Raw genomic sequence first — 1,056 nt, forward strand, 5'->3', positions numbered from 1 at the left:
ATGCTGTACTCCAGACGTACATCCTCAGAAATTTCTTCCTCAAATTAAGGCCGGTATTTGATATTAGTAGACTTCTCTTGGCCAGAAATGCCTTTTTTGCCATAGCGAGTCTGCTTTTGATGTCCTCCTTGCTCCGTCCGTCATTGGTTATTTTACTGCCTAGGTAGCAGAATTCCTTAACTTCATTGACTTCGTGACCATCAATCCTGATGTTAAGTTTCTCGCCGTTCTCATTTCTACTACTTTTTATTACCGTCGTCTTTCTCCGATTTACTCTCAAACCATACTGTGTACTCATTAGACTGTTCATTCCGTTCATCAGATCATTTAATTCTTCTTCACTTTCACTCAGGATAGCAATGTCATCAGCGATCAGGCGACTAAGCAAAAAATATGTAAGGTACGTAGATAATACGCATATTTGTAATTTCTTATATGTAGCTTATTTCAGTTAATAAAAAATAGGATCAAATACTTTCTGATTTACCCTCGTAGTAAATGTCGAATATCATGTACGAGGATGGTTCGATGTGATAAACTTTCATGAAAGAATGGAATATCTTTGTTGCTTCTTCATGGTTCGCAAGCCTGATTATTCCAAGGAACGTACAAAGGATTACACCGGTGTACAGCTTACAGTTCATTGTTGACAGCCGTCTTAACTGGTCAGTGGGTCGAATGAAATTGAAAATGGGGAAAATGAGTTTCGTCCTTTTATTAAACATTCTTCATTATAAGGGCTGGACTGCAACAAAAATCAAAACAGAATTGGATGAAGTTCATGCGGTCTCTACGCCATCATTGAAGGCCATTTAATTTTGTATTAATGAATTTAAACGTGCTCAGGTAAACACGGAAGACGAAGGGAATTCTGGCCGTTGAATTGAGGTCACTACAAAGGAGACCACTGACAAAATTCATGACGTGGTAATGCAAGGCGGCCGAATAAAAATTATTGAGACTGTAGGCATCTCAACTGAGTGAACGTATAATATTTTCCATATAGAATTGGCAATGAAGCAGCTCTGTACGAGATGGGTAGCGCGATTGTTCACA

The sequence above is a fragment of the Schistocerca americana genome, chromosome 3 (assembly GCF_021461395.2).
Source record: "Schistocerca americana isolate TAMUIC-IGC-003095 chromosome 3, iqSchAmer2.1, whole genome shotgun sequence".
NCBI lineage: Eukaryota > Metazoa > Arthropoda > Insecta > Orthoptera > Acrididae > Schistocerca > Schistocerca americana.